Genomic DNA, 14,125 nt, shown 5'->3' with positions numbered 1-14,125 from the left:
TGTTCTTTTTATGACCTGCTATCATCCGCCAAATGCGTTTCGTGTTAGGTGATGTTCGTTAAGTCCGTTGGCAAGTTTTGTGCATGCACAAAACTTGAAACGGAGTGTACCGAATACACATGTTCGGTATTTATCCGATGTGTGTTCGTATGGTGCTGCATATTGCCGGAGTTTGTTCGCTCTCCTTTCGTTCATGTTCGTTCTTTGTTCGTTGCACTCGGCCCGTGTTCGTTGCAAATACGTTCCTGTGAGGCCTTCACCACCGGATAGCATATTTTTGCATTCGGTGATGTACGTTGACCAAGACCGTTTTAGTGTCACACTACACCGGATCGGTCTTCCGTATAAGAAACGGATGGTATTTTAGCAAATCCGTTAGTGTTCGTCAATGTTCGTTTTATGTTCTTCATATGTCCTGCTATTATCCGCCAAATGCGTTTCGTGTTAGGTGATGTTTGTTTAGTCCGTCGACAAGACGTTTCAAGTTTTGTGCATGCACAAAACTTGAAACGGAGTGTGCCGAATACACATGTTCGGAAGTTGTCCGATGTGTGTTCGTACTGTTCTGTATATATACCCTGGGTGTGTTCGTTATTCTTTCGTTTATATACCGCAGGTGTTTGCAAGGTTTCGCAGGCGCTTGTGCCGGATGTAGGCCTATGGCGAACATGTGCCTCGATCATGGGGGGATTTTTTGAAGGGTGTGTGACGCAATATCATATTTCCCCAGTACTTTAGTGACTGACAAGTAGAAAAAGGGGAAAGGAGAGAAAAAGAAAAGAAAGTGAGAAAAATTGAAGAGAGAAGATCAAGAGAAGAGAAAAAGTTCAATTGCACGTAATTTAGTAGGCCTATGCATGTAAGTAGTATTGAGGGAGGGGCACTTTCTGAAGGGTAGAGGACGCAATATCAAATTCCTACCAGTTTTAGTGAACACATGGAAAAGGTTAAATTGTAGGTTATTGAGTAGGCCCAGGATAGTATATAGTAAGCCTAAGTATATGCTTGTGATTATTATAGGCAGTGCTTAAATGTGGTTCCTTGGCCCAAAAGCCTGTGAAAATTACTGCCGGCCCGTCGATATGTAGGGCCCGTGACATTTTATCACCAAAGTCAGTATTTAAGACGGACTTAGGTCTATTACTGACTTTAACATATTAATCCATGCATGCTTTACCTGAAATTACGAGTCTGAAGTCTTATATCTAAGTGTCAGTGGATCAGTGTAAAATTTTAAATTTTGCAAATTCAGTTCGGGCCTTCTTTGTTTTTTGTTTAAGGCAATAATAGTGTAAAAATGATGCACCAAAAACAATTTTCCATTTTTAAAACTAAATTTTTACACAATAGGCCTAGGCCTAATAATGTAAATAGGCCCTACAGTCCCCATGCAAATGGCTTCAATGACCTTCATTTTGAAAAATGGACAAGTCTTCCTTTTTGCTTCTGCTATGGACATCCACGTGTTATTTTTAAAACAATTGTTTATATTATAGAATAATGGTGAAAACTTTTTAATGGCTTCAATTAGGCTTTCGTTTCACCAATTTGCGGCTGTTTCAAACTAAAATAGTACCCAATAGGCCTAATAGTGCTAAAATTGATCCAAAAAATGACAAATGGCTTCAATTGGGCCTTCTTTGTCCAAAGGTTTCTCACCTCTATTGCCCCCGGACGCTGGTTGCCCTGATATATCAGATTTGTAGCCCTTTTGTACTTATTAGCCAATATTTGACCATTTTCGTCTGTCTTTCCCCACTTTGTTCACCCTCTGAAAAAGTGCTTGCTACGTCACTGCCTCTAAGTGGTCAAAAACCCTCTCAAACACCCTCTCCTCCCCCACTTTTCTGATAGGGTGGACGTCCCTGTTGGCCACGGATTCGCCGGTCATTTGTCGGACGTTGAACGATTGAATATAAAACGCCTGCAGGATTATTAGCGGCCACAACGCATAGAGAGACGAACGGGAATCGGACCCCAAATCCGGACATTTTTCGGACGTTGACCCCAAATCCGGTCATTTGTCGGACGTTGAACGATCGAATATAAGACGCCTGCAGGATTATTAGCGGCCACAACGCATAGAGAAACGAACGGGAATCGGACCCCCAAATCCGGTCATTTGTCGGACGTTGAACGATCGGATATAAGACGCCTGCAGGATTATTAGCGGCCACACCGCATAGAGAGACGAACGGGAATCGGACCCAAAATCCCACCGAATCTTCTGCCGGACTGGTGATTTTTCCACTGAATAAAATATTTTTGTATTCGGTGATGTACGTTGATCCAGTCCGTCGTAGTGTGACAGACCTATTACGATCGTCTGGATGAGCAAATCACTGAATGGGCCTTTAAAGTACAGATGTCATATTTCTTTTAAGATTGTGAACTATCACCATGATCATTGATCATGCTCCCCTGCATAGATGTCAATACAAAACACTTTCAATCATCTTTAAATTCCTACTGATTGCTCTTATACTTCCACTACGAAAATTATTCAATAGAAGTACTTTCCCCCACCCCTTCTATTAGGGGGACGTCTCCCCATGAACAAATTTAGGCGAACGTACCTCCTGTCTATGCTTGTAATCGCCCCCGAAAATTACAGACTATAAAGTTGCTGAATATGAACGTCTACATTCGTGTTTTACTTAAAGTAAACTATCCAGTGAAGAATTTTCTGATTTCGTTTCGATATTGTTTCAAACGTAGCACGTAAATGAATGGATTTATCGAAGAATTTAAAATCGCCATACTATTTGCGAAGTGATATACAGGTGTACTCCAGTGGTAATAACCACCAAAATTATATTGCAAAAATAATATCTGATTTGTCGACCAGCAGCAAAGGTAGGCTAAGAACACAAATATGAAGGTCTTTGTTACCTTCCTGCTTCGACTGGCCTCTGATGATGAATTACCAGATTGCTTGCTGGAAAGTTTCATCGATTTGCTTGAGTCATTCTCAGACAAGCGCAGACCTAAGTCATTTGATTTCGGTTCTTTAGATACGTCTTTCCTTGTGTTAACAGCAGTCAATTGGTCGCTTGTAATGATATTGAACTCTGTGCGAGACGTTGTTTGAGAAACTGTCGGTATACTTTTCCCCGTATGCTTATGTAATGCGTCCATTGCAGAATCGTTCCTGTGCAGTTTTAAGCTAATACGGGTAAAGCAGTACGCCATAATGACACATGGTATGAAAAAGTCCCAAGCGAATAAATACACACCTATGATACGAGATACTATCAAAGGAGAGTAGGTCCATAGACATTCCCCGGAACTATCGTAGCCTGAAGCTATAACTGAATGCACCGTCTGGGCAGTAGGGCCTAAAACGATTTCGTTTTGTAATTTAGGGGGGGTGCCAAAATCCAATCTTTGCATGGAGATTATGTCTAGCCTGGTACGCTATGCAAATAAAAAATATTCTTTTCTGCTTCCTGACATCATAAGCTTTCCATTGATATATAACTTTATTTTCAATGAGGTTCACCTTTAAAAACGAAACGTGCCTGGTAAGGCTGCTACAATACAAGTCAGCATTATATTCAAATTAAGACGTATCAAGTAGATAAAACTGGTACATGAATTGTATGGATAAAGATATGCAAATCATTTCAGTCAGTGTGTTATGACTTAATTGGATATAATTTATTTCAGCAATTCTGAAAATGTCATTACTAATTACAAGAATTTTAAAACTATTATATAATAATTTTATCTTATATTCATGCTTCATGAATGTTATAATGATTTGCGGATGCTGAGTTGCAATACAGACCGCAAACCTTTATTATACACCACGGTTGTTTGATGTGCGGATGCTGTGAGTTGCAATACAGACCGCAAACCTTTATTATACACCACGGTTGTTTGATGTGCGGATGCTGAGTTGCAATACAGACCGCAAACCTTTATTATACACTACGGTTGTTTGATGTGATCATGAATGTTATAATGATTTACGGATGCTGAGTTGCAATACAGACCGCAAACCTTTATTATACACCACGGTTGTTTGATGTGATCATTTATTAATACTTCTAACAACACATTACCATAATGTTCAATTCGAGACCTGAATAATACCAGCAGCTATCACACTAATAAACTGTACATACACATTTATTTTGTAGCAATTTTTAACATAGATTTTCGTTTCTGTATCAAATTATTCATCTTTTCTGCTTCTTTGTGGTAATTTTAATTCTATAAACTATGCATTTCTGTGCAAATTGAGGGCGCTATTTATATATTTTTTAAATTTAAATTATCCAAATACCTTATATTTCATGATAAAAGGTTTTTTGAAAATTCCCCATGTAAGTCTGTTTGCTGATGCACTAATATCATTTTACAAGTGTCTATACCCCTTAAAAATGACTCAGTTTTACATGCCATCTAACAACCGTGACACAAAGATAAAATGTGTCACAATTAGCTCTGATTTTAGACCTCATGTTAAATTGATTGAAAATTAAAGAAACGGTGATCTATATATTAATAAAAATTCCTTTAAAAGGAATAGGGTGGGCAAATGAAAAATTGTCAAGAGAAATGAAAGCATGAGTAAGTCTTCACAATTAAAAACAGGGAAAATATGACACAACATCGATTTCCAATGGGGGAATAACACAAAACGTATAACCAAAGTTAAAAGAATTTTTAACTTTATACGTTTATACGTTTGTTATTCCCCCGTGGAGGTTGTGTCATATTTTCCCTGATTTTAATCTTATCTATTGCTTATCCTTTGTTCTCTGCTGGTCAGTTGGAACAGATTTTCCCTGTTTTTATATTAACCCTTATCATAACAGAAGACGTTTTATGTTAACATTTTAATACAAAACATTGTTATAAAACTTTTGTAGATAATAGTTATTTAAAACATTTTCGTAATCATACCTAGAGTTTTTATCATCAGATAGAAAGACTTCTGCTCATCTTCTCTGGTGAGACAACAGAGCTGGGGTATCTTTCCATATCAAAGTTTAAAAATCTGTCATATCAATTTCCTCAATATGCTGTTTTGAAACAACTTATGAGGGGAAAAGTTTGATTTTGCAATATTTATTATGATTAACATAACTGTATTTCAAAGCGTCAAATTATATCATTATTTTGTCCCAACAAAAATAATCCAGGGAATAAAATATTCATTCATATGTTTATTTATTTTATTCAACCTGGGCCATTTCTACTGGTGCACATGCATTCTAATAATTTGTCTATAATACCTTATACAAGCATCAGCAAGATTTGAAAAGTAAATAGCCTATGTACACACTGAACACAATGCACAGCTGTCAGTATAAAATGATATATACATGTATGACCTTCACGATGCTATTAATTTAGCCCAAAGATTAGGAAAACTAGCAAAACTGGTGAACTGATACTGTTCAAATAAAAACATCTGCAAATCTTGCTGCAATTTCCAAATAGTATTTCTATTACTTAAATAATTATTTTTGTTATTTCTTTTAATACAAACACATTACTGCCTATGACGACTTTATCGTATTACTTACATGTCAAAATCAAGTAATAATTACAAAACTCGCCTCTGTGGGTGTTTGGGATATAACCGGCACGAATATTTTCTCAACACTGCAGCATGTGAAAAAGTAGGTCAATACGCCGCACCCACCCAAAAACCAAGGAAGTAACGAAATCAAAAGTTACATTTTATGTTCTTATCAATGGAAAGCTGGGCGCTGGTTTTAATGTGCTAGTCAATGGAAGCACGGCCCTGGTTATCTTGTTCGAGAACGCTTTGTGCACAAATCAATAGAGCGTGCAATGGAGCAAACTGCAACTTTTTAATTTGCATATGCCTTGGGTTTTGGATCATCGTGTTTTTATTTCTTGAATGATTTTAACAAATGGGCCGATGAATATCTGTCTTTGTTTAAGATATACAAGTGTAAAAAATAACTGGTACCTTGCTGTATACACTTCCTTTAAAGCGATAATGTAGGATTTCAATAAAGAATAGATTCTTATTTGTTTTCCACAAAATGTTAGTTTTCAGTGATTACATTATATCATGATTTTGAGTCAACAAATGAGGTAAAACAAGGACAATTGTTATTTCCTTTTCAGCGCCTATAATTATCGTCAATACCGTATATTAGTTCGGCGATCGTTATTGAGCTTCACGCAGCTGGGACGTATAAATAAGACGTAAGACGAATAGCGAAATACACACAGTTTATACGTCGCTAATTCAATGATACACATGCACGTGACGTGTCAGCCATCACTCGATATCCGGATTTATTTAAAAACTCCAATTTTACTGTAATTAAAGCACTGAAGGCTCGCGGTATTGGGCAATACAACCATGCAAAAAGTATAAATTCGAGAAATATTAAGGGCGTCGCTGTGGAGAAATCACACATCATGGCTTTTTTAATCAGCTCTTTTGAATTTCTGGAGGCCGTAATATGACATGCGTTACTTTTCTTAACAATTCTGTGAAGATTAAGCAACGATTTCAATACCTAATATTTTATATGTTAAAGCTGACAGTAGATATCATAAATTCACGGGCATAAATGTGTCCCGTCATGACATAAAAATGATAAAGTCTTCATTTGATTTAATAATTTCCCAGTCATATTATTTCATGGTAACGCCATATGTCCCCGTATGTTTCCAGACACATGACATTTCCCACGGTGAAACGATTCGCTGGTTATTTTAATAACGAATCAGTATTAAAGCTGTTCAACTATCTAGGGCCTTCCATTATTTTTTATCACACTTGATGCTGTGACATTGGGACTCATTTTTTTTAATTTTCTTTTTTCTTTTTCAAACACATCATTACACTAATTAGATAAAGGGTGAGAAACAGATCATTACAAGAAATAATGGGCGTATTGTTCAGAACTGGGGAGATGTTAGTTGGTGTGAGGCTGAGACCCCGACTAACATCGAACCAGTTCGGAGCGACATGCCCATTATTTCTAGTATTGGTCTGTTTTGAGCAGGTTATCTTACATACATGTATACGTCGAGCAAATTTATCATTTTTGCACCAACTTTATAGTTCACATATTTAATGTTAAACTGTAATTTTTGAATTGAAAACATTACTGAAAAATGCTAGAAGCCAGCATTCTCAATCCAATTACAGAATTGATCTCAATCTCATTGAAATCTGTATTTGAAGTAGTTAGGTAGTCAATCATCTTGTGGAAGATAATCCTACTTCTGATTTATTCCATATATTCTTATAAATTACAAAATAAAGGGTAATGCTCTATTCATCACGTATTAGATAAAGGGTGAGAAACAGACCATTATCAGAAATAATGAGCGTGTTATTCACGACTGTTGAAATGTTAGTTAGCTTGAAGTTTCGACCCGCAGTGCTGAACAACAGGACTATTATTTCTAGTAAAATTAAATTGTTTGCACAGAAATACGTAAATATAATAAACTGCTCAAAAAAGTATCGCTACACTTGAAAACGTCGCCACGATTTAAAACCCGAATAAGTATAGAGCAAATTAATGAACTCACTGAATGCAGTATTTTATACTTCGGATTTTGATCCCTTGCTCTTCGCTCTGTGTTCTTAATGAAGTTACAAGCATTTCAATGGTAAAGTGTCGGATCTCAAACGTTTCAGTAGTCCCTATGCAAAGGATTCTGTACAGATTACTAGATGAGTATCCAGTGCAGTACATGCTTTATTGTGCGAGCCTTTATCATTCAAATTTAAACCATTATGTTTGCCAAATGGGTGATTAATCGATGAAAAGGAGTGTTAATAAAAGAAAATGTAGTTGATCTCATTGGGGAACGAGGATCAATCTGGATTCGCAGTGCTACTGCCATCGCGGCTGGATTTATTCTAATGCAGGAAAATTGGACACCACACAGAGCAAGAATAACGCAGGCCTTTCTTGACACCGGGGGAATAGAAACCTTTTGGCCTTCAAAGATTCCAGATTTGGACCCAATAGAGAACCTATGGGAAAGGCTAACAATGCCATCAAGCGCAACCCATGCCGCATCAAAGAACAGCATTGACCAAGATTAAATGTAAGGCATCTCGTCAGTTTGCCTGTTTAACCAGTCGGTCCAGGTAGACACACACTTGGGGCCTTATGGGACCAGGCTCAAACCAAGCTTAAAATTTGGTATGGCCTGTATGAAGAGAAAAGGCGAAAGAAACAGAATGAAGAAAAGAGCAAGAAAAAAAGGCCACGAGAAATAAGACATTGGGAATTCTTATTCCGTGCCCTGATGCAAAGGTTCTGTATGAACCGTGGTGGTGGACGCACTTAGCATTAAATGAAGGATAAACTGAAGTAAATACCCTTTTGGTTTTTAAATCATCGCGACTTTTTCAAGTGTTGTTCAAATTTATAACATCTTCTTCACTTAGTGATAACCTTTATTGAACCAGTTTACTTCCATCTTTTCATCATTTTTTACTCCCAGTCACGTTTATTTAGTTAATTAAGAATTTTAAAATTATTTGCTTTTTAGACTTGCAAAATGGCTTATTATAATGCATTTACCTATATTTTCATAATCCATCAACAACTCAGCCCCCCAAAAAAAGTGGCGCATGCGACTACGGTATTGCACTGCTCAACGACTTTATGTTTGACAGAATACAACAAATCCAATAAATGGTTGATTTATTTGCCTTTTTGAAATATACTTACCCAATGATGCTATAGATTTACAAATCTGTCGTTGGAAATTCATCCACTTCAGAGAACACTGATTTCTCTTTACATTCTGCTCAAATATAAACCATATCCACGTCAGAATAAATTTGAGTTAGAATCCCCCTTGCCTTATTTTAGCTGCTATTCTGTGAAGTTTGTGCACTTTTCTGTAATTAAATGAAAACAAGTAGGCCCTATAGGTGTAAATTATTCCGTGACTATTCACATGATAAGTTGAGATTAACATCCAGAACAATTGTCGCTACGATCTCTCTATCCTCTTCACCTAGATCATGTCGTGCTGAAATAACAGCTTATCAAACCTTTATATTAAAACCTAATATTAAAAATGAGCGCGATTAGAAAACCATATGTTCGTATCCTTTTTCTAATTGTCACCTTAGCGTGAAGAATGCGAGCGTTTGGTAAGCATCAAATTCTAGCATGATCATTGGTTCCGCGACATGAGTCCCATACTAATGATCTATATTACCATCTCCTATGTCAGGGATATAGTAACACGGACTAATTTGTTGGATCTAGAATAAGATGCTGCAGTTGTTGCTGAGCAAGATATTCTAAAAGTGTAATTGGCCGAATTCCGTTTTAATAATTGAAATAATTGAAGGCCCAACTATGTGGTTAATAAACGTTGACTTTACTTAGGCCATGATTTTGGGGCTAATATTCTTAATTGTTCGTCAAAAATACGCATTGGTTTTATTTTAATGCAATTAACTGATTTTAAAGCTCTTTCAGTTGATAGAAGATAAGATTTAATATGATGCTTAATAGCCTTATACCCCGTGATAATTAGCCCTAATAAGTAGAGAAACATAAAGAAAGTAAGAGAATTACAACTAGAATTACAACTATAATGATGTATATAGTACTAAGTATATTCATATAGAGGCTGTTTGGTAAAAACTTTTTTAGGGTAGTATGAGATAAATTTGACATAGGAGTGGTATTACTTTAGTTGAGAAAAGGGTATAGATAATTTTGAAATTCCCTTTTCATAGAGTTGTTGAGATTCGTCCAAATAAGGCACGTCATTCCTTCAGACATGGAACTAACAACTATAGTTTCCCATCTCTATTAAGAGCATTAGGGCCTGTTACTTCGTAAAACAGAGACATACGACGTACAGGGTGGGCCATTAAAAAGTTTACACTTTTTTGATGGCTTATTTCTCAAAAGTGCAAACACATATTGAAATAAGTTGAACATATTTGTAAACCTCTATGTCTGGACTGTCATTGCTGAAAAGGGCATTAACATCCATGGTCTAATTACAAAATGGCGGCCATTTGAAGCAAGGGGTCAAAAACCACTTTGCACACACGTAAGTCAAATGGAGCGGATGATCACGCGATATATGGTGGTCGCTGGTTCACACCACAATGGATTAGGAACAAAGGAAGAAAAATAACAGTACGCATGAAAGTTCTGTCAATATTTCTCTTGTAAATTAACCATATTTAAATAAATATTTCTTTTTCAAACAGAATATGTAGCCTTCCAGTTGAACAGAATATGTAACAGTAGCTTTAAATAATCTGCGCAGTTAACGTTTGTTTGCAGTCGCGTTCTAGATAATGTGCATAATTTTATACCCGAGTCTTCATGATGGTTATTGCACTATAACATAAATCTTATATAGAGATATAACAAGATAAATTTATAAATAGGTGTCAGGAATGTCTCTCCTTCTCTTCGGAAATTATTTCTTCATATAGACGTAAACCGTAGCAGTGCTTCAATGGAAACGAGTTATTTGTCTCAAATTGTCATGAAATTAAAAATATTGCACTAGAAAAGTAAGAATACAAGTAAAATCATATTTGACTCTGATAAAATAGTTCTGTTCTTCATTACTGCTTATCATGGTTCCATAAAGTCACGTATTTATGCATGCCACAGTGAAAATGCTTCTGTCTTTAAAGTGTTCTTATCGTCCTTCAACGTGGCCTCCTTGCTCGCGAATACAAATCATCACACGATCGTACATCGTACATATGGTGAACTGCTCTTGAAGTAACCCTGGTGCGTCGGATCCTTGTGAACGCATCTGTAATACGTCTCCTCAGCTCCCGCAAATTCATTGACGGACCTTCGGCATACACAGACGCCTTGACATCACCCCAAAGCCAGAAGTCCAAAGGTGTCAGATCAGGACTCCTCGGAGGCCACTCCACATGATGTCCAAGGCCGACAACACGATGCGGAAACAACTCCTGCAATCTGTCTCTAACAGCGATAAGACGGTGGGCTGGCGCTCCGTCTTGAAAGAACCACGCCCTGCGGATGGCCCTGTTCGCTTGCTGTCCAAATATTTGGACCAGTTGAGGCTCTAGTTGATCATTGATTATGTCGAGGTAAACGTTTCCATTTATGTTCTGGTCAACGAATATCGGTCCTATCAACCGGTTGTTTCCTGTGACGGCTGCGAGAACACTAACTTTGCGTTTGTCATGTGGAACGTTAAAAGCAAAGTCTCTCGGAGGATTGCCTTTCGGTGCATACATCCGTACGTTTTGAGAAGAGACAGACCCGTCCATTTGAATGTTTGCCTCGTCAACAACAACAGCGGTATCAAGAAAGCGACGTGCTCTGTTAACTAACCAGTTACAAAACTGAAGTCGCCGATTTGGATCTCCTGGTTGCAGTCCATGACGCTTAAGGATCTTGTAAGGGTGCCATTCGATATCATGAGTGATGATTCGTCTGAACGTTGTCCTTGGAATATGGGGACAATTGTTCCGTCGAGTACTCAATCTTGGGTTAGCTTGCAAATCCTTCTAACATCGGCAATGTGATTGGCTGATCTTCCTGTTCGTGGTCTCCCACTATTAGATTTGTTCCGATTGAGAACAGTTCCATGTAAGTGAAACTTTTGTTTAATATTATAGATGTGTCGGCGACTAGGAAGTCTGGTATTCGGAAACTGGTTCGGCCATGCATTCAGGACAGAGCACACCTTTCCGGTTCTTGAAATTTCCTCCTCGATGAAAATTCGTTCCTCCTTTGTAAACTGCCGCATTTTGAACAGCAAGAATCACCTCAAAGTACTTACACGGGTATCTCTAACATGAATGACAAGAACGCACTCAAGGCATTTTAAATTTGAAGTTCCTCCAAAACTAGTGTATTTGTTATGTAAATGAGCATGTCCAATCAGCCTTTTGTGTCAATTTCACAGGTGAATGATTTTCAAACAGTAAACAACTCATACACGCATGAGTCCGATGACCCCGGCAATGACACTCAAGTAAATGCATATAGAGTCATCAAACTTTTTTAAACTTGCTTAAGCCTAAAAACTTAATATGCATGATCATTGTCTATAGTCTTACGTGTGTGCAAAGTGGTTTTGACTTCTCTGCTTTAAATGGTCGCCATTTTGTAATTAGACCATGGATGTTAATGCCCTTTTCAGCAATGACAGTCCAGACATAGAGGTTTACAAATATGTTCAACTTATTTCAATATGTGTTTTCATTTCTGAGAAATAAGCCATCGAAAAAGTGTGAACTTTTTAATGGCCCACCCTGTATACGAGGAATCCACAAATTATTCTGCTACATGCGCGTATTTTGGTGGGGGGTTCTGACATTCTGAAAAAGGTTTTGAAAATTTTAATTAAACATAAAATTTTTATCTTTTAGGTCGCTAACGCTTATAATCTTTATTTATTTTTTATTTATTTTTGGGTCAACCTTTTTTACCTTCTCCCGCCCTGGTAGGAGCAGCCACAGTACGCCTCTGTGCTACATACGTGTAGCATTCAACAGGGCCGAACTCCAGACATAGCAGCCAGCTAGACACGTTTTTCTGGCCTATGTAAACGGGATACGATAGCCATGCATTTAGTAGCTTGCAGGAGTTCCTCTGTGTTTGGACCTCTGATGAACTGTCTATAGTTTTTGGTGCAGATACATATTACTTTTTTAATAATTTGTCGTTTGATAAACATGATAAAAGAAACATAGTGCAGTTATGCTTCACAGCAAACATGATGCGACCATTGCAGTACTTTAACCTGGTTAACAGGAAATTACTCCAGCAAAATCAATCGATAAAGTCTAGCCCATCCTCCACATTGAATGGTGGACTGCGCTTAAGCCTTATGCCCACATAATCACCCACTTGAAATCCCCTGACTCGCTCCACGGACCAAAGTTATGGACAGATATGGGAGTTGTTTTTGCCGTTATCTGTCATTTAATATCAGGGAGGTACGAGCATTTGCAGATGCCCCACCTACTCAGTTTTTTAGCCTACATGTAATGTATACATTATTCTTGATTGACAGCAAATACAAAAAGTATCCGTCAAGTGGTTTAGCTTTAATGCCCTTCGGAAGAGAGCGGTTCACAAGTGAGTGATAGTCACTAAAAGTTGCATTCGATTTACACAGGGAAATTTGCAGGCCATGCCGTGCCCTTACTTGCTAAAACACCAAAGTGCGAATATTTCCAAACATCTAAATTAGCTAAAATTTAGGACATGTTACAAAACTATATTTTCTAGAATTTCAGAGAGTACAAAAAATATTGGTCGGGTTTTTTTTTTTACACAGTGACGTTAACTAGGCAATGCCCTATACCTCTAACATAAAGTACACTGTTTGTAGAGGTCACACGTCAATGATGAGAGAGAGTACTGTGTATTGTGTATAGGAAACTGAACAGTAACTGCAGTATGAAAAGCCTACTTGCTATCCTTAATCAGACCGCAAAACAATTATGGTACATGTACCGCCATTTTTTTAACGTTACGTAAGTATAGAACCTAGGCCTTTGTAATATTTACTAAATTATGTAAAATTTTATTTTACTTAATTAAAACTTTACATAATTTTATAAGTAGCCTATTATTAATTAATATTAAATTGTAACAGTTATTCTTTGCCCTTGTATAATCCTAAACAAAGACAGATATGTCATAATTAGAACCTACGCCAAATAGCGCCATCTTTTGGCTTCGGATATAAAACCTCAGTTCGTTGAAATCGTAAAAGAAATATAGACACGATGATCCTTTGAAAACCCAAAAGTTGCAGTTTGCTTCATTCGGTCGTTTCATTATTATGAGTATTAGGATTGGTTTTGGGTTTGGTCACGTAGTTTCCTATTATCCTGCCTATATGCTCTTGACTGACGTAATTACTGATACCTTTGTCTGTACTCTTTGTTAGAAACGTATAAATTTGTTACATAATCGTGTGACGGCAAAATCAATTGGTTTGAAGTTACCTTGATTTAAGTATACAAAAGAAGTGTTTAAATTCGCAGTGCAATATTCACGAGCAAAGAAATCGAGCAAGTCAATCTACATTTGAAAGTGTGGTGTAGATTATCCTTGGATTATACATACCATCGAAATATTTATTCCCGAGATATACATATCTAATTCAT

The sequence above is a fragment of the Amphiura filiformis genome, chromosome 1 (genome assembly GCF_039555335.1).
Source record: "Amphiura filiformis chromosome 1, Afil_fr2py, whole genome shotgun sequence".
Taxonomy (NCBI): Eukaryota; Metazoa; Echinodermata; class Ophiuroidea; order Amphilepidida; family Amphiuridae; genus Amphiura; species Amphiura filiformis.
Note: the sequence above shows the minus strand (reverse complement) of the source record.